Here is a 21,088-nt window from a genome sequence, read left to right on the forward strand (position 1 = left end):
GTCTAGCTTAATAGAACACAGCCAGATCCCCATATCTGTTTCTGTATTTGGTCTGTTGTGACATAACGTGTGTCATATTATGTAGTTTCTGATGAACTCCACTGAGAAAATATAGAGGGAAAAGAGCAAAGGACATGTTGATATTATTATGAAAATACTTTCACCACTCCTGTTCAACATTGTCTTAGAAATCCTTTTCACAGCAAACAGACAAGAAAGGGAAATAAAAGGTATCCAAATTGGAAAAGAAGAAGCAAAATCCTCATTATTTGCAGATGACATACTATATAGAGAGAACCCTAAAGATTCCACCAAAAACTCTTAGAATTGATCAATGAATTCAGTAAAGTAGCAGGATACAAAATTAATATTCAGAAGTCAGGTGCATGTTTATAGCCCAATGATGAACTTTCAGAAAGAGAAATTAAGAAAACAGTCTCATTTGCAATTGCATCAAAAACTATAAAATACCTGGGAATCAAGTTAACCAAGGAGGTAAAAGACCTATTTTCATAAAATCATGTCATTGAAAAAAAAATTGAAAAAGATACAAACAAATGGAAGCATATACCATGCTCATGGGTAGGAAGAATCATCATTAAAATAACCACACTACCCAAAGCAATCTATAGATTCAATGCAATCCCTACCAAAATACCAATGGCATTTTTCAGAGAGCTAAAACAAATAATCCTAAAATTTATATGGAACCATAAAATACCCCAAATAGCCAAGGCACTCTTGAGAAAGAAGAATAATGTTGGAGGTATCACATTACCTGATGTCAAACTATACGACAAGGCTACGGTAATGGAAAGAGTATGGTACTGGCATAAAAACAAATACATTGATCAGTAGAATAGAGTCCAGAAATAAATCCGTGCCCATACTCTCATTTAATATATGACAAAGGAAGCAAGAATATACAATGGGGTAAAGACAGTCTCTTCAATAAATGATAATAGAAAAACTGGACAGACACATGCAAAAAAAAAAGAAAGAAAGAAAAAAGAAAAGAAACTAGATCACCTTCTTCTCATGTACTGGAATAGATTCAAAATGGATTAAAGACTTAAATGTAAGACCCAAAACCATAAAACTTCTAGAAGAAAACATAGGCAGTAAATTCTCTGATATTTTTACTACTAATTTATTTTTGGACATATCTCCTTGGGCAAGGGAAACAAAAGAAAAAATAAACAAATGGTACTACATGAAACTAAAAAGTTTTTGTACAGCAAAGGAAACCATCAACAAAACAAAAAGACAACTGACTGTTTGGAGGAAGATATTCGCTAATGATACATCCGATAAGAGGTTAATATCCCAACGACATGGATGGACCTATAGGTTATTATGCTGAGTGAAATAAGTCAGAAAGAAAAAGATAAATATGATTTCGCTTATATGCGGAATCTAAGAAACAAAAAGAACAAAATAATCAAAAACAGACTCACCAATATAGAGGACAATCTGGTGACAGTCAGAGGGGAGGAGGATTAGGGGGCTGGAAGAAAGGAGTGAAGGGTTAAAGAAGTACAAATTAGTAGTTGATAGAGGGTCATGAGGATGGGGAGCACAGCATAGGGAATGTAGTCAGCAGTAGTGTAATAGCTATGTGTAGAGCCAGAGGAGAGAAAGAGTAATCAGTGAGATGATTTCATAAAATATGTAAATGTGTAACCAATATACTATATACATAAAACTAATAATAAAATTAAATTTTTAAAAAATGAAATACTTATGGTCTCATGGAATCCCTAAAAGTGTCTTGGTGACAAACGCTTTGAGATCCACTGGTAAGAATAAAAATAGACCTGCCATGATAGAAAAAATAAATTATCTTCCTTCACTGTTGTGTTTCCAGAACTCTCTCACTCCATGAGTAATATTTGCCTGTCCTAACACAGGTTCGTGAAGCTCAAAGAAGGCAACAGTGCTTGATAAAAGTGATATTCTAGAAACAGCAGCCTACCAATGGTGTAATCCTAGCAAAACACTCTTTGTGCAACATAGTTTCTAACACTGGCCAAACAAAATCATCTTCTTAGAAATAAAAATCAAGCTTCAACATGTTAATATTTTAAGAAATACCAAATTATTTATCCATTCTATCTAAAACCACCATATTTACATTACTCAATCTCTGTAGAATGGGAATTGTAGCATCTAAGAGAAGAAGTCTGTAGGGGTTAACAAACGTCATAATTAAAGTGGCAATAAATAACAGCAATTTAACCTTTTGGCAACTTTTTAATTGACTCTACATTATACACAGTTACTGTGCAACTGGTAGCAATACAGAGATGAGCAAAACATGCCTGCAACCTATCTTCTAAAGTAATAAAACTAAAGTAATCTCTGAGAGCACATTATAGGGCCTGCCATCTACTATGTTTTGGGGAATCAGGGAACGTATTGGTAGAAGAAGTGAGATTTTAGCTGAGATCTGAATAGGTAGTGAGAGTGGAGGTTGCAGGGGTTTCTCTAGGCAGAGGAAACAGCGTGCAAAAAGATCCTGAGGCAGGAGCTGGTGTGGTGGGTTCCAAGTGCTGAATTTGGGTCAGCGTGACTGAATCATAGAGAGCAATGTCAAGAATGACACTAGATGAAGCTGTCAACATCAGCAGGGGCCAGATCATGCAAATTCTTGAATGCTCTGGTAAGGGTTTTGGTATTTACACTGAGAGCAACAAGGAGGTGTTGAAAGGTATTACAGACACTTGTTACAGTTTTATTGGTATGTTTACTGGATGCAATGGAAGGTGGCTTCGTATCTAGCCTAATGGTTAGTTTCCTTGTAATTCCCAGTTGAAAGAATACTCCCTGATCTCAATCAGAAACATACATTATGATATTCTAGATCCTCACAGAGTTTTATTTAAAATTTTCTTCCCAAATGTTATCAAAAGCTTCAAGAAGCAAATTTTCAAGATAATTACCTAAGAAATGTTTTAATGCACCTCCAGTACTCTGTTTCTAAGAGTTTTATCCATGAATCAGGTAATAACCAGATCTGCCTACAGAGAGCATAGCAGTTTACGACTTGAATCACTTGCCCTGAGTCCAGCTTCAATATTCCAGCCTCAGCTCCTAACAAAAGCTGATATAAGAAAATATTCTATAATAGTTGTTGTACCTAGTTTTTTTTTTGCCAAGATACTATTAGGTCAAGGTCTGTTATATTATATAGTTTCCCATAAAGTTTCACATGAGAAAAAACATTGGTAGAATTTAAAAACACCTTTTTCCCAAGGAATTCATACATTTCTTCTTTTGCATTAATAAAAACAAATTAAATTACCACTTTGGCCCAACTATGACTGTCAGAGTTAAGATTTAAGTTCAATGGCATTAACTATTATGACTCTAGTGCTTTCTCTTTTTCTTTGCTTTATTCTAATTATATTTTGCTTATATTATACCAACCTAAAATCCATCTCATAAGCCATCTCTAATCCTTTTATGGAGTGACATGTGGAACACATATATACACATAAACTTATGCATTCGGTTCCAAGAATTTTACCCAATATATTGACAGGAGCTAAAAAATAAGTGCAATATGGTCATTTTATTACAGATACTTTTACTTTTAACTTTGCTGGGGTAGGTGGGCAAAAAGGATTAATATGTATCTGCAACAGTGCAAGAATGACTAAACGTTACATAAAATAAAATAAAAATGCATGCTTAAGAAGAGAGAATATATTTAGCTTATTGGTATAGTTTCCATTATAAAAATCAGGCTGGTGGCATCAAACATATGGGCTATGGCTTCAATCCATTGCTGAAGCTCATTCTGGATCAGTAACAATTTACTAAAGGCTTACTCACCATTGCTGCCAAGACAGGGAGTGTATTGAAATTTACACTTCAGAGTCAAATTTAATGCTTTTGTGTCTAAAAAAGGTAAAGCCAGGACAGTTAGCAGAAGAAAGATATAACAATGGGAGTAGGAGACCCTGGAGAAACTTCAGAGAAATAAAATTTCAACTGAGAAGACATGGCATATGTAGTTGTCACCTGTTTGGGGATACTTGCAATTTATCTCCAGACACAAACACACACATCACTGTGTAAACATAGAACACATTGTGGTAGACAGAATTCTAAGATGACCCTCCAATGACCCATGCCATTGTACCATTCTCTCCCCTTGAAAATGGTCAAAATCTGTACCTTGGTTTTGACCAGTGGAACATATATGTCATAGATGGAGGATTTTTCAGGAGCAATTAAGATCTTTAATCAGTTGACTTTAATCCAAAAGGAGATTATCCTGGGTAGGACTGTCCTAAGCAGGTGAGCCCTTCAAATGAGGGCCTCGAAGTAAGGACTCTTCCTTCTGTTGATCTAAAAGAAAGAATTTTTTAATGAATTTTATATCTGTAAGAAAATAAATTCCACCAACAATCTCATGAGCCTGAAATGAGATCCTTTTAGAGGAAAGGCTGTTCACTAATTCTGTAACTTTAGATTAGTTAAAATCATAATTTTTGGCAAACAGATTTTAGAAGCTGAAATGATAATTACTGTAAGGGCCTGGCATTATAATGGTTCCATAAAACTTAGTTCTGGTTCCTTCTCCTCCCATTGCTCAATGGTAAGACGTGAAACAGTATTCGTTCTTTCTATTAATACTGGATTCAAGATTGCTGAGTGTGTTTGTTCTCAGGGAGTGGGCACATCTAAATAGCAACAAAGTTAATGTCTAACTATCAGCTAGTGAACAGATTTAGGAGAAAAAAAGGCCATACTTTCATTAGGGAATATTTTTATATTTGGACAATAGAATTAGTACAGATCAGTAGAAATAACTCTGACCTTCTAATATAAAATGACAGAATCTGGATCTCCTCAATGAAAATAGAAGGATTTTTCATATGCCACCTTTATTTCCATAGTTCTCAGACACAAAGAAACACCCAGAGATCGTGTCTGTCCATTCCAAATATTCTTGAGAACAAAGCGGCCATGTCTATGCAACTACACTAAATAAATCACCAAGGGTACATTTCTGGGGCTCAAACACTAAACTTGTTCTACTTCAGTTCCCATCCCTTCCCATTCCTAGGGAATATACGTTCTTGGGGGGAAAACATACTACAGGGACCCAAGTTATAAAATAATCTAATTACAATTCTCTAGCTTGTGGTTTGGAAGGAGAAATTCTGAGAATTTAAGTGGAGAGCAAGAGAACATTCTTCTCATTCTCTATACCCAGATGACACAGAAAATTAAAGGATGACAGAATCAAGGGGGTGACTAGGAAGATCGTGAAGCAATCTGGTGGTCATGTGGGAACAGTCGTTTTTAAGGCCACACTCACATTTTTTAGGATGTGATTGTTTGAGCTGTGAAGAAACTTGTCAGAGCTGCTAACTGCGCAGCTCACCAGATGCAGGAGTGGGATTTGCCACTCCAAATATACAAAACCCTGAGTTGAGCCAAAAATTTGAAAGGAGAAAATATAAAGAGGGATCTCTTCTCTAAGACCTAAAAGGGCATAAAATTCTATTAGATTGAACCATGTGAACCTGGCAATATTTGACAACTTTTACCTGCATACATGGTTCAACCCAATAGGTTCCAAAAGCAAAAGAGAATTGACTTTAAAATATTGGTTTAATATATATATGTATGTGTGTGTGTGTGTGTGTGTGTGTGTATGTGTGTGTGTAATATATATATATCAAACTAATAAAAGTACATAAGCAGAAAAACATGCTGATCTAATAAAGAAGCCAAAAGATGTTTTGTATGTTCTTGAAAAATAGTGACTTATGCAAATACTTCTAACAAAATGTTCTTAAATAATAACATTTTGTTGAAATTAGAAAAAGGTCAAGCAATTTAATACAAACAGCCTTGACCCTTTGTTCACAACAGCATTTATAAAAAATGAGATTTCGAGTGGTTGATTCCAGTGAAATGTTGGTGTTGAGATAACGTCCCTTTACCTCTGGACATCTCTAGGTTCCTTGCACAAAGATGTCTATTCCCATTCTACTACAGGAAATTTTATCACATCAATTCCTTTCTCACATCTTGAAGTAAAATTGAAATGTGAAGACTTGTGAATTCTAATATGCACCAGAAGGGAACCTCAGCTGCCAAAAAAATGTGTTCATATTGCAGAGATAATCCTCACTTAACATGATTGGAAGGACTGTGGATAATAGAGTTCTAACCCAAGAGTGATAATATTTATGGAAGGAAATAGATCTACTGTGTTTCTCTTCTCTCTACTGGGTATTTCTGATACATTTTAAAAAGTAAAAGTATTTGAAGACTCCAAAATAATATTTTATGTAAAAAATAACCAGCAATACTACATTCTTTTTCATACAAAGAAATGTGATGCCAGGACTGGGTTATTGTCCAAGTGTCACAGTTTCTCTCTCCTACCTTCAATCATTCCCAGGACTTTCCAGACTGACTTGGTGGCCCCCTCCTCCCATTCTCATATAGACAGAACTAATGTAAAGCAAATGGTACCTTTACTTTACTGTGAAGTGAATAAACTTCCACTTTTAAAAAAAAAAAACAAAAAACTGAAGCTATGATTATTTTTTCTTTTTAGGCAAGGAAGCGAACAGATTCTTTAAAGAGAAATTCTATGGGGCAGCATTTGAGGTTTGACCTGATAAGTACACAGGGTATAAAAATCCATAAATAGCTTCTCTTGCCAGTTAACATAGAAAGCTCCTGGTATCTGATAATCTTCCTTTCCATATATTAATGATTAGGGATTCCACATGCATAATTTGATTATATGTCCACAAATTCCCTGCTCTGCTCCTGATATAGAAATCATAGCAGAAAGCTTGTTTTCTTATACATCCAAGATGACAAACTGCCCTCTCTCCAGAGTCCACATTTCAAATGAACACAGTGAGGAACCCATGTTTTGGATGATAAAGCACAAGACTAGGATTCCTCCTTAGGTTCAATCACTGCCTCAACTTCTGACATTTCTATTTGATGTTCCCATGGCTCCTGTCCTCTTCTCCAGGGACATCTCTTCTTTGTGTGCTCTTATGATACCTATTATATTCCTCTAGGAACTTCTAAACTAATTGACACCATTCTTCCATTCATCTGACATCTGAAATGTTGAAAGAATTAGAACATTGGAGTCAGAGGATTCTGGCTTTGAGCTAGATGAATCTACATCTTTATAATCCTGCTAAATATCATTTTCCAGGTCTGCATATAGAGATAATAGTATTGACCTCATACGATCTACTTCCCAGGAGTAACAAGCCTAGAGAATTATTTAATAAACAGTATGCTGAGGATATGATGATAATGATGATAATGGTGTCAATGATGATGATGATGATGATGACGACAACACTTATCTACTAGACATTTCTATGCATATTTTCACAGGCAAACTCAGACTGAATTCATAAACTGTCTTTAGCTGACCTGATTAGTGGTACCATCACCCACCCAGATTGCCAGGTATAGAGCCTAAGATTTCTATCTCTGCTCTATTCCTCATCCATCCATCTTCTTCCAATTGACCATTAAGAATGGACAAAGTTAGCCTATTAATGTCATCTTTAGTTTTCTGCTGCTCTAGTTTATGCCTTTCTGACCTTTCCTCATGAATTTTCTTCAGAATGTCTCAAATGAACTCCTCACCTCCAATCTTGCTCTATACTTCTTCCCCCTCTATGATGCCATCAGAGGAATCTTTCTAGAATATATTATCGTTTTTTGTGGGGTTTTTTTGGCTTAAAACTCTTCTATATGGGAGTCAGCTGGGATAGCATATGTTAAAGCACATACAAAATTATTTAAACTTTATACATGGCTACTCAATATTATCTTAGAAAGATGTAAGGGGAAAATAATGATTGCATACTTATCCTAATAGTAAGTGATAAGATGAGGAGAAAGGAAAAAGGCAAAAAGAAAAGAAATACATACTAATTTTAATATAGATTAGTGGTGGTATGAAAATATACAAATAATACACACACACACACAAAATATATAAAAATATAAAAATTAAAAAAGTTTGAAAGCAAACCTCTTTGTTTTGATCATATTTATGACTTGATAAGGGAACAAAGCATCTAAATTCTAAGAAAATGAAAAGTTAAGAAATTATTCTTTTCAAGTGTAGTTCATAAGAATAGAGAAACAGAGAAATAGTTCATTTCCTCAAGAAAATAAACTTTCAGAAAGAGAAAGAAACAAACAAACAAAAAAAGAGCAGAGGGTATTTATTGTTACTGTTTGGTTTATTTGTTTGTTTACAAGAAGTATATCAAATGCAAAGGCTTGGCAGATTATATAAAAATATACTTCACAAGAGATAAAAACCATAGTAGCTATTTAAAAAAACACAAATTGTTGGCATAGAAAGATCCTGAACTCACTCTCTTCCATGAGTACAACAAATTTACAATATATATGAAGTAATTTCCTCTGAAAAAGACCAGAAAACAGAGCCTCCACAACAGATAAAAGAACAGCATCGAGATGGGTAGGAGAGGCAGAGAAATGGTCTTACACACACACACACACACATACACACACGAAATAACAACCACAACCAACCCCAGGTATATAAATACACACTTGTGAGGGATCTCAAAAATATGGAACTTTTCCCTGAGGGTGAGGGCTTTGTGCTCTACATCAGGCATCCCAAACCCTCAGATCCTGCAAAGGCAAACCCGCATAGCTTTGAAAAACAATGGGGATAACATCTAGGGAAATCAGAAATGTAGGGAATGGAGAACCCACTCCTAAAGGGCTTGCATGGAGACTCATTCACTCTGGGACCCAATGCAAAAACATCGGTTTGAAAACTGCCTAGACCATATGTAAAAGAGACATAGTTACTAATCTTAAAGCATCTGATGGAGAGACAGGAAACAGCTGGGACTCTGTCCAGTAAAGAAGACACTGGTAGGTGCCATTTTTGCATTCTTATTCTACCTTGCTAATGCCAGCACTGGAAGTCACCATTTTGGAAGTCTCCTGCTAAATCCTGTGGGAGTACCCCACTGAGAGGCCCTAGAAACCCCCACACTGCAGCTGTAGCCCCACCAAAGCAGGCAGGTGCTCTCAGCCAACACAGATGATGCTCCTCTAGTGCCCAGCTGTGATGGTGGTGGGGAGAGGAATAATGCTTCTGGGCCACATGTGACATCTTTTATGCAAAGTTACTCCTTCAAGTAACTTTGTGACTGGGAGAGGTAGTTGATTTGCCTAATACACAGAAATAAACACAAAATAAGGAGATGAACGAATGTGTTCCAAATGAAAGAACAAGACAAAACCTCAGAGAAAGACATTAATGAATGATGACAAGAAATTTACCTGATAAAGAGTTCCAGGTGATGGTCATAAACATGCTCACTGAATTCAGGAGAAGAATGGATGAACACAGTAAGATCTTTAACAAAGATATAGAAAATATAATAAGTTCTAGACAGAAGTTACATAGCTAAAGAATAGTTGAACTAAAAAATATACTAGAGGGATTCAACAGCATACTGGATGAAGCACAGAATGAATTAGCAAACTGGAGTACTAATCAATGGAATTCACACAAACAGAGCAGCAAAAAGAAAAAACAATTTTAAAAAGTGAAGATAGCTTAAGGGACCTTTTTGACAACATCAAGCAGAATAACATTCTTAATCTAATGGTCCCAGAAGAAGAGGAAGAGAAAGAAAAGGCCAGAAAAATTATTCGAAGTCATAATGGCTGAAAACTTCCCTACTCAGAAGGGAAAAATAAACATACAGGTTCAGGACAGAGAGTTCCAAACAAGAAAAACACAAGAGATCCATATCAAGACAAATTAGAGGTAAAATGGCAAAAGTAAATATAAAGAGAGAATCTTAAAAACAGCAAGAGAAAACAACTTGTTATATAAAAGAGAAACCAGATTAGGCTATCAGTAGAAACTCTGCAGTCCAGAAGAGAGTGACACAATATATGCAAAGTGCTAAAAAGGAAAAATCTTCCAAGAATTTTCTACCTGGAAAAGTTATTCAGAATTGAAGGAGAGATTGAGTTTTTCAGACAAGCAAAACCTGAAGCACTATGTTACCACTAAACCCACCATACAAAAAAATGTCAAAGGGACTTCTTTAAGTTGAAAAGTAATGGTACTAATTAATGACGAGGAAACATAGGAAAGTAAAAATCTCACTGGTAAAGGTAAATATGTAGTAAAGGTACATATGACTTAAAAAGCAAGTATGAAGGTTAAAAGACAAAAGTAGTAAAATTAACTAAAACCACAATAATTAGTTAAGGGATGCGTACAATAAAATGATGTTAAATGTGACTTCAAAAATATAAAGTGTGGTGGGGAGGAATGAAGATGTAAAGTTTTGGGACGTATTCAAATTTAATTTGCTAGCAACTAAACACAGACCATTATATACATAGAATGTTGTAGGTGAACCACATGGTAACCACAAAGCAAAAACTTATAGCAAATACACAAAAGAAACAGAAAAAAGTCTAAATATAATACTAAAGAAAGCCATCGAACCACAGGGAAGAGAGAAAGAGAAGAATAAAGGAACACAGAGGAACTGTGAAAACAGCCAGAAACCAATTAATAAAATGGCAATAAGTACATATCTATCAATAGTTGCTTTAAATGCAAATGGAATAAATTTTATAATAAAAATACATAGAGTGTCTGAATGGGTTTAAAAATAAGATCCACCTATGGGCCGCCTACAAGAGACTCACTTCAGAATTAAGGACAAACAGAGACTTAAAATGAAGAGTAGGAGAGAAATGTTCCATGCAAATACAAATGAAAAGACGCTGATGTACCTACACTCACATCATAAAAAAATTGGCTTTATAACAAATATTCTAATAAAAGACAGAGAACAGCCTTATATAATGATAAATGAGCCAATCTAGCAAGAAGATATAAAAATTATAAATTCATAAGAGCTGAAAAATATAGAAAGCAAATATTAAGGACTCTAAAGGGAGACATCGACAGCATTACAATAATAATAGGGGACTTTAACATTCCACTTATCAATCTAGACAGAAAATTAATAAAGAAACATCGACCTTATATAACATATTAGAGCAGATGAATTTAGTAGCTATATAAAGAACATTTCATCCAAAAGCAGCAGAGTACACATTCTTCTCAAGCGCACATGGAACATTCTCCAGGATGGATAACATGTTAAGTCACAAAACAAGTTTTGATAAATTTAAGAAGATGAAAGTCATATCAAGTATCATCTCTGATTACAATAGTATGAAACTAGAAATCAATTACAAAAAGAAAACTGAAAAAAAAAACCCCACAAAAATGTGATTAAATATCATGTTACTGAACTACCAATGGAACATTGATGAAATTCAAAAGGAAATAAAAAAATATTTAGAGACAATTGAAACAGAAATACTACATACTAAAATCTATTTGATGCAACAAAAGAGATTCTGAGGGAAAGGAAGTTCATAGCAATACAGGCCTACTTCAAGAAACAAGAAAAATCTCAAATAAACAATCTGACTTTATACCTAAGGACCTAAAAAAGAAGAACAAATGAAGTCCTAGGTTAGTAGACGGAAAGAAATAACAAAGATCAGACAGAAAACAGACTGAAAAATCAAATAACAACTAAAAAGACAATTGAAAGGATCAATAAAACTAAGAGGTGGTTCTTCTAGAAAATAAACAAAATTGACAAACTTTTAGCTTGACTAACCAAGAAAGGAAAAAAGAGGGCTCAAATAAAATCAGAAGTAAAAGAGAAATTACAACTGATACAACAGGAATACAAAATATCATAAAAGACTACTATGAACAATTATATGTGTGTGTGTGTGTGTGTGTGTATACACATATATGCCAAAACAATTGGACAACCTAGAAGAAATGAATAAATTCCTAGAAACATATAATTTTTCAAGACTGAATCATAAAGAAATAGAAATCTAAATAGACTACTAAGAAGGAGATTGAATCAGTAATCAAAAACCACCCAAAACCCAAGAATCTAGGACCAGATGACTTCACTTGTGAATTTTGCCAAATATTCAAAGAAGATTTAATATGTCTTTGTCAAAAAACTATTAGTACTAATAAATGAATTCACTAAGTTTTTAGAATACAATATCAATATATAGAAATCTGTGGCATTTTTGTATACTAATAACAATCAGAAAGAGAAATTAAGAAAATGTCTCATTTATAATTGTACCTAAAAAAATAAAATACCTAGGCATAAATTTAACCAAGGAGGTGAAAGGCTTATCAACTGTAAACTGTAAGATACTGATAAAATAAATTGATGAAGATACAAATAAATGGAAAGATACTCTGTGCTCATAGATTGGAAAAATATTGTTAAAATGTCTATACTACCCAAAACGATCAACAGATAAAATACAATCTCTAGTAAAATTTCAATGTCAATTTTCACAGAACTAAGACAAATAATTCTAAAATATGTATGGAGCTACGAAAGATCCCTAATAACCAAAATGCTCTTGAGAAAGAATAAAGCTGGAGGTATCATGTACCTTGATTTCAAACTACATTAGGAAGCTACAGTAATAAAGTATAGTATTTGCATAAAAACAGACACACAATTCAATGGAACAAAATGGAGAGCCCTGAACTAAACCCACACATATACGGACAACTGACTTACAATAAAAGATCCAAGAACATATAACAGAGAAAGAACAGTCTCTTCAATAAATGGTACTAGGAAAACTGGACAGCCACATGCAAAAGAATGAAACTAGACCACTACCTTACACTGTACACAAAAATTAACTTAAAGTGAATTAAACTTGAAAGTAAAACTTGAAACCCAAAAATATCTAGAAGAAAACATAGGTGGTAAGCTCCTGGACATCGGTCTTAGCCACGTTTTTGTCGATCTGATTTTAAAGGCAAGGGAAACAAAAGAAAAAATAAACAAAAAGAATTACATCAAACTAGAAAGTTTCTGCACATTGAAGAAAAGTAACATTAAAACAAAAAGGCAACCTACTCAACTGTAGGAGATATTTGCAAATCATATATACAAAAAAAGTTAACATCCAAAATAAATAAAGAACTAATACAACTCAACAACATGAAAACGAAACAGTCCAATTAAAAATTGGGCAGAGTATCTTAATAGACATTTTTTCTAAAGAGACATACAGATGGCCCATAGATATATAAAAGATGCTGAACATCACTAACCATCAGAGAAATGCAATTCAAAACCACAATGAAATAGCACCTCACACTTGTCAGAATGGCTATTATTAAACAGAAAAAATAACAAGTATTGGTGAGGATGTGAAGAAAAGGAAACCCTTGAGCACTATTGGTAGACATAAACTGCATATAAATTGGTTCAGGGAAAAAGATATGGAGGTTCTTCATAAAATTAAGACTAGAACTACATATCTAACTATTCTACTTTTGGGCATTTATCCAAAAAATAGTCTACAGCCATGCCACTCTGAACAAGCCCAATCCTGTCAGATCTCGGAAGCTAGGCAGGGTCAGGCCTGGTTAGTACTTGGATGGGAGACCACCTAGGAAGACCAGGTGCTATAGGCATAAAAATAAAAAATAAGGGATCGTAAACTGACAAGGTCCTTGGGATCTGTGAGGTTAACCAAGGGTTGCCTCACCTGAAAAAAAAAATACAAGAACATTAATTCAAAAGGTATATGCAACCATATGTCTATTGCAGCATTATTTACAATAGCCATAATATAAGTGTTCATTGCTGGACAAATGGGTAAAAAAGATGTAGTATAAATATACCACATAAATATACAATGAAATACTATTTAGCCACAAAAGAGAATAAAATCTTGCTATTTGAGACAACACAGATGGACCTTGAGAGTATTATGTTAGGTGAAATAGATGGAGAAAGACAAATGCCATACGATTTTACTCATATGTGAAATGTAAAAAATAAGGAAACCAACAAACAAATGAACAAAAAAAAAAAAAGAAAGAAATTAAACACATAAGCACAGAAAACACATTGGTGATTACCAGAAGGGAAGAGGTTGGGAGATGGTCAAAATTAGTAAAGGGAGTCAATTTCATGGTTAAAGACGGTAACTAGAATTTGGTGGTGATCACTTTGTAATTTATACAGATGTTGAATTTTAATGTTGTACACCTGAAACTTATATAATGTTATTTACCAATTTTACCTTAATAAAAAAAAGGTTTGGGTAATCAAGAAGTAATAAAATACCAACTTACTGGTTTAAAAGAAAAAGAAAAAGATAAAAGAAAAGAAAGACAAGCAAAGAATAAAGAAAAGTAAAGTAAAATACAAGCAATGAGAAGCAAGAAAAAGCTTAGGTAAGTGTTCCAAAGATTTTAAACACGAAGTAAAAGAGTGGTAGTTTTCAAATACACATACGTACACACACACACGTGTTTGAAGGATTTCCTGGAGTAGATAGCTACAGAATGAATTGAGATTAGAAAACCAAAGCTGAAAAGACTGTGGTAGTTGATTCCTAGTTGGAGGGAGAGAGGGAGGGAGAGAGAGAGGGAGAGAGCTGGAAAATGAAGGCAAAACACACGCTATAGAAATAGAAAGTTCATTAGCTTTATAATGTCACTCTTCTCAAATGAATTGAGAAAAACAATTTAACCGAATTAACACAATTAATTAATGGTGGCCTGGAATGAAATATATCCACCTAAGTATTCACCATCAAAAGGCATTTGTTATGCATAATATAATGGCACAAGTGATCTATCTAAAACAACACTGCAAATTTCATCTGAAGACAAGTATTTTAAGACTGTCTTAACTAACATTTCAACCTTCCCCCACCTAAACAAGCTAAAAATTAGCATGATTGCAGGAAAGCAAAAATACAAAATTTTAAATTTATCTTAAGTGTTCAGAATATGACAGATTATTTAATCATATTGTTTTCAGAAAAACGTTTTACTTAATTATTATATTATCTAATAGCATTAAAACAGTCAAGTCATATCATATTTATTTACAAAATTCTTACTGCCATAGCCTTATTTAGTTTGCTGCAATAAACACCTAAATCACACCTCCAGTTTCTTCCACCCCATGCTCCACGTATCTGTCAGTATAAGCTTTAAAAAATTCAAAGCTAAACACATAATTTTCCTGCGGGAAATCGGAGCCTCTCTAACATCTTTAGAAGAAAATTGAGAAATCTTTAGTAAAGACTGATCTTTTCTCCCTGACAGCTCAACCCCACACAGCCTGAACTCCATGTATATTGAACCACTCTCAGGTTGGTACCTTAGAAAATACTAATCGTCAGATACTCTCACCTTTAGCTATAATACCTAACAATTCCTATTATTTAATAAAAACCAGATGGGAATGACATCCTGGTAAACAAACTAGTAGTGAGCATTTGAGAAGACATTTACTATATTTCAGTTTGGTCTTCTATTGTTTGTAATTTGCTTGCATATATTTTTTTATAAGCAGACTTTTATAATAGACAGAAGATCCAAAATACTCATTAATTAACTACATCAAATATTTAAAGCAAATGCTTAGACACAAGCAGCATCAAAAGCAATAAATGGACTGCCAGACTGGTTGAGGGCCAATGCTGGTCTACATTATTGTGTTTTATAGACTTGCTACATCCTCAATAGCTTCTTGATGGGTTCAAACACTTCTAAAATTTTTTGTGAATTTTAATAAATGTTGTGACAAACATTCGAAGGAGTATCTGATTCAATATTCTCAATTCAGTAATCTAATTTGATCAATTTATTTTTTTAAAAAGTCTCTGGAGGTATATTACATTGAACTCGCCTGGCAAAGTTGATCAACCAGGTGAGTGGTCGTTACTTCAATTGCTCTTATAGTTGTGTCTTGGAGCTAGCTAAGGAAGTACAGATTTTTTTTTAAAAGTACATTTTGATATATGATATACCAGAAAGAATATTATTTTTTTCTCTATCTAGTATTTAATTAATGAGATACATAATAATTTTACTTGAACTCACGGAAAATTGAATAGCATTCCACTAGAGAGTAAATAGTAATACAGTTGAATCTAGGAACTCCAAATCAAGATTGCCATTAAAAATAAACAAATACAAAATTGTTTCCCTAAGTAGATTTTTTTTTTCTGGAAAATTACAATAATGTGATTATTAAACATTTATATGACCTATTATTAATGATTTTTATTGCATGCCTTTGTGACTTTAGTTCATAAAATATTTCACATCAACAGAAATGACTCATCTAACAGCTTCTATGACTTGCCACACCAGATGTAAAATGAATACACAAAGCATAAGACAACATTTATGAAATTCGAGTCCTATTTTATCAGAATAATGGTATTTTACTTTTACTTTATTCTTATTTATTCTATAATTGTTAAAGTTCTTAATTATTTAAATTAGCTATTTTATAGTCAGGCAAGAAATTTATTTATTGTTACTCTTGGGTTTTACGTTCACAAAAAACTACCAGATGCTGAGAAGTTATGAACATTTTATATTTGAACAAGATTAAACATTATGAATTTTAGGCAGAATACTCATAATTTATTAACAAATTTTAAATTATGTATAAACCATTGACACTAAAATAAATTAAATAACTATAAAAAATTATAAAACAGGATTAAATTTAGTATCTAATGCCTTTATTCTCATTTTTATTTACTAGCTCCTTAAAAATACTTCTATAACATTGTAATCTCAACAGTCATGATGCTATTTCTTTACTAAGAAATATTTTAGGTGGTTAAAAAAAAAAGTGCATAGAGGACTCTAAACTTTCACCTTACAGTGTAATGATTTTAAGTTGCTTCCAATGAGTTGGAAGCATACCTGCATACTGGGTAAATAACAATAGCAATAGGAAAACAAGCACAGTATTGCTATGGATTTGAAGCAATCTTAACAGGCAAAGGGTGTGCTTCTCTAAGTAATTTCAGAGAGAAAGGTTGCAAATAAATCACTACAAAACATCAACTTCATTTTGGGTAAATAATTTCTAGCATTTAAGTGGTCGATATTTAAGTGGGCCATCTCAAGTGTTTTATAAGGACTACATTTTTTAACCAACTTATCTTGAAACATTCAACTGAAAGTGGATAATCTATAAAATATCTAGAGAAGTAGGTGATCATGTTGAAAATCAGAGGGCTGGATACCAAGACTAAGTTTTCTTATTCCTTTGATTCCATCCTCATGTCTCAAAAAAGGTGACCCCATTTGGGCTGAGGTGTCCTAGAAATCTGAGGCAAGCTTGGGGATTAGTCAAGTTGGATTTGCTTGAGGGCTATAGTTATAGAAACCACCCAGGTCAAAAAATATATATATTTAAGGAAGAAATTGAAATAAAAACTCAGCTATCGATCTCAAGGGCCAGAGAACACACATATAAGTCATCCGGATAAAAACTGGGTAACCAAATGAGAACAAGGGGCTAATATAGAACATAAGAGACAGAATTTAAAGGAACTCTCCAAGCTGAAAAATGCAGCTAGTTTTAGTAGAGCAGACACAACATTCAGTACTAAAAGGAAAGCACTGTTAAGAATGCTAGCTGGGGATCCAACACTGGTGGGCTTTTAATAGACCACATTTCGACAACAGGCCATCAATATGGAGTTTTATAAGAAACAGCCATAGTTACAAAAAAATTGGTACTTTTGGTACTTATTTCATATTTTATATAATGCAGGAAACTTATTAAGCACTTACACACCATATCGCACGGTATCTTTTTACAAAAAAAAAAAACCATGGAAAAATACTTCTTTTAATTCTCAGAATTAATAAAAATATACTCTCCCAAGCAGCTCATTATTTTAACTTACTGATACTATGATTCTTGAACTGATAGTACTTCCTTCCTTGTTTTGGCTGATAGCAAGTTCAGAGCCAAATATGTGACTTACTTCTAGCAATTACTGAAGAACCAATGGCATGCATTTTTGCTTCCATGTCTTATTCTATTTTCATGCTTTTACTATTCTCTTCCCTTTGATGTCTTCATTTTACCTTATTGTACTACAATTTTAAGACACAATCCTTTGCTTTTGGGGAGAACAATGGGATACAAATAAAATGTGTTAACTTAATAGGTGGAAAATATTAATTTTTATTTACCAAAGGAGAAAATATATGACTTTTGCTAATTAAAATAGCAACATATGCTCCTTTTAAAGAAAATCAGAGAAAAGAAGATAAAATAGTATATCAAAGACCTCTCTTAAATATCCTTTCTTCTCACACCTATTACACTTTAGTGCATTTTCTAATATAGTAATGTTATATATAATACAATAATATTATATAGATGTTACCTATACCATAACATGAATATATACATATTTATAAACATAGGCACACACATATATAGAAATAACCACATATGTGTAAATATAAGAATGCATGAAAATAGAAGTAAATGATACCATATTCTGTGATCTAGTCTGAATTATTTTTTACATACCTCTTAGAGTTTATAATTCTATTTCAATATATGTAGGTATCTTTTATTCTTTATCTAGTAGTCCTTTGTAGTAGATATGACATGTTTATTTTACCAATTCTCTATTGAAAGATATTTAGGTATTTTCTAGATATTTACTATTATATACAATATTGCAGTATAATACTTCTCCACTTACTTATTCAATGATATTCTTAGTTTTGTTTCCTAAGCTGGAATTACTGGATCAAAGGTATGCAAGTGTAATATTTTGGTACATATTATTTGCTTATCTACCAAGGTTTCCTTCATTTACACTCTCCATTTAAAAAAAAAATAAAAAAATAAAAAAAATTGGGGGGTTGGGGGGGGACCAGTGGGGAGGGTAGGTTTCTCCTTTATTTCTTAAAATATAATTTTTAAAAATCCACAATATGAATGTCTCTATAAAAAACAAATGTGCTTAATTTTGGTTCATAAAACTTACAGAAATAATATTCTATAATTTACTTTTAAGGTTACTAATCATAAAAAATAAAATTATGAGGAACACAAGAATCATAAAGAAATAATAAAAATCAAGACTCAGCTACTGTTTCTAATGATCGCGTATTAATGTAAATATTATATTTAAATAATTTATCCTATTCTCACTGAGTTGGAATACTGCCCTTAGTAAAACCTAAATTTTCATATATAGAGGTCTCATGTTTGACCCTTTATTCAGTTCCAACAAAATATCAGTTTATTCCCAAATTAATATCACACTGTTTGAGTTAAAAGATTGTATGATATGTTCTGATATCTTAGGAGGGAAAAACATCTTTTTTATTTTTCCTTTTTCAAAATGTTCTTTACTATTCTTATACATATATTAAATCAAATTTTAAGTCAATTAATTCTCACAGGAAATATGTCATTTTAAAATAAGATTGTGGTCTTCTGTGTCAGAAATGTTGCATGTTTCTAAAATTCCACTTCAAATTGCTTACTTTCAGCATTCCATTGAAAATATTATTCCATTGATATATAATGTTCTCAAAATTGTTCCCTTAGTGAATTAGCCAATGACTTAGTTCACTTAAACAGGACTTGAGAATCTAATAAATGCTCTCCCCACAAAGTACACCTACCCTGAAATGTGATGGATCCTTTAAAGCCAAATTACCTAAAGTTAGAAATTTACCATGTAAAGGAATCTAAGTAAAAGACACTCTAGTCCATCAAAATTATTTTCATCCTGATATTATTTTCTTACAAGCTGGATCCAAACTGCTAACTCTTTTTTTTTTATAATCATAATTTCTCTCTGTCTTCATATTCTAAGTCAAATGATGGTCTTCTTCTTATCTGATACCAATCACAGTGTGATGAAAAGATCACCAGACTAGGAGTTTGAAGGCTCAAGTCTGAGTTCTGTCTTTGAACATGCATATCTGTCTATATCTCTGAGAGTCAATATTCCCTTCGATCGCCTACAAAATGAGCAAAATATCACTGGCTCTGTTTATTTTGCAGAGATTATTAAGGAACTGAGATATATCCTGTATGAGAGCACAAACTGAAAAGACAAGGTTTCATTATTATTATTTCCATATTTAAAAGCTCATCATTTATTAAGGACGTTATAAACCACAAGATGCTAAATGTACTTAATGGGGAAAACAGATATAAAATTGCAACTGGTAACTGCTAGAGTATAGAGTATATACTAAATGCAATATGAAAGCCCAGAAGAAAAGAAATATTTCTCTGTTTGGAAGGCTATCCACAAAAGTGGTAACATATGAACTAAGTTCAAAAAGATTTTCAAGTTTTCCAAACAGGTAAGGATGGTGTGGCATAAGTAGAGCAAAGAAAAAGCAGTCTAGAAAGAAGAAACAGTTTCAGGAAGAAAGAGAGCTCAGCACATCGCAAAAAGTTGCATATGGTGATTTCATGGGGTTTACTGAAGGGGATGAACAGCATGACATTCTGTGAGAAGAGACTGGGCTAACATTTTGAAGAGTCAGACTAAGAAATTTAGATTTTTATCTTGCAGGCAAAAATAAATCATTCAAGGCTTTCTGACAAGGGGATAATAAGATTGGGTAGCCTGAAGTGCAAAATAGCTTGGCGTCAGGAGAGATTGGAGCCGGAGACCACTTAGAAGGCTATTGCAACTGTTTAGAGGACGGATATTAAGACTTGAACTAGGGAAGAGGCAGGGGGAAAATACACGAATATTTCTGGATAGAGTCAAACGATGTTGGGAATGAAAGAAGAACATAAGGATACCACTGGCTTGACACTACTAGATGAATGGTGATACTACACACTGACACTGGTCAATACAGTAGCTATAAATGCTTACTTAGATGACAAAGCATATTTTATTCCTCATTTAATGTCCAAAGTGGTGTGGTGAGGGTCATAGTGATGGTGATGGTGGTATGCATGTATGTGTATGGGGTCAAATTAATTAAGCTGATGAATTTTTTAAAAATATTGTGAACAACCCTCATCTTTGGGAAAAATTAGATTTCCTATTTTTAAATGTAGAAAAATGTTCCTCAGGGTAAAAATAACCACATCTTTTGAAATATAATATAGTGCTATTTGATATAATCCCT

At 33.2% G+C, this 21,088-nt stretch overlaps 1 protein-coding gene and 1 pseudogene across 1 annotated transcript in view; one reads left to right on the forward strand and one right to left on the reverse strand.

Moving 5' to 3' along the window:
- PDE4D (phosphodiesterase 4D) overlaps positions 1 to 21,088 on the reverse strand; it is a 748,065-nt gene that overhangs the window by 720,540 nt on the left and 6,437 nt on the right. The window lies entirely within an intron of this gene.
- On the forward strand, positions 13,476 to 13,594 carry LOC112472660 (annotated as a pseudogene).

The sequence above is a fragment of the Pteropus alecto genome, unplaced genomic scaffold, assembly GCF_000325575.1.
Source record: "Pteropus alecto unplaced genomic scaffold, ASM32557v1 scaffold70, whole genome shotgun sequence".
Taxonomy (NCBI): domain Eukaryota; kingdom Metazoa; phylum Chordata; class Mammalia; order Chiroptera; family Pteropodidae; genus Pteropus; species Pteropus alecto.